This window comes from Papilio polytes, unplaced genomic scaffold (assembly GCF_000836215.1).
Source record: "Papilio polytes unplaced genomic scaffold, Ppol_1.0 DF822108.1, whole genome shotgun sequence".
Classification (NCBI taxonomy): Eukaryota; Metazoa; Arthropoda; class Insecta; order Lepidoptera; family Papilionidae; genus Papilio; species Papilio polytes.
The window spans coordinates 1-665 of NW_013527096.1; the positions used below are offsets into that span (position 1 = coordinate 1).

General features: G+C 44.5%; 1 long non-coding RNA gene across 1 annotated transcript; it reads right to left on the minus strand.

The window, feature by feature from the left end:
* Nucleotides 1-310: 310 nt before the first annotated feature.
* LOC106106803 lies at nucleotides 311-665 on the minus strand. Its single transcript, XR_001225828.1, has 3 exons — nucleotides 592-665; nucleotides 426-524; nucleotides 311-354 (listed from the first exon to the last, which is right to left on the minus strand). It is a non-coding gene; the product is annotated as an uncharacterized LOC106106803 (long non-coding RNA).

Genomic DNA, 665 nt, shown 5'->3' on the forward strand with positions numbered 1-665 from the left:
CCGCACCCTGCGCACCCTGCGCACCCTGCACCTTTTTTATAAGCGAAAACGAAGCGATTGCTGCCATCATTTATTACATATTACATCAGAGTCTACGCAGAATTGCTTCCACTTCATGCCTGTCTTCTGTATGGTCGTGGTGGGAGAAGGGCGAGCCCCGCAGTGCGTGCATGTTAAGCGGGCTCTACCACTGTCAAAACCTCTACTGCACTCTACCACATCTGCTGAGTAGATTACAGTAATCTCCACACGCATTAGGTAACCTGACTTGCATGATCTACGTGGAACTGGTACAGTTTAATTTAATACTCACTTGATATTGGTTGTCTTCTTTCAGAAACGCATACTGTAAAACTAAAAATATAACATTTTAGGCACTTATTACACAAAGAAATCAATTGGTTGATATATTTAATTTAACATACCGAGATTCAACAATAAAGCGAAGCATATAAGCTGGAAGGGCGCAGCCGGACTCCACAGGAAGTACGCGGAACCTCCGAAAGGATATCCCACTAGAACACCTGAACAGAAGTCATGGTTAATATACATCTGAATTTCAAGCGTGATTCTGCTAGTAAAGTTCTTTACCTAATGCAACTGCACCCAGCAGTACGCCCACTGCGTTCCGGTGTATATTAGTTAAGGAGGCGGCCAGCGCCAGC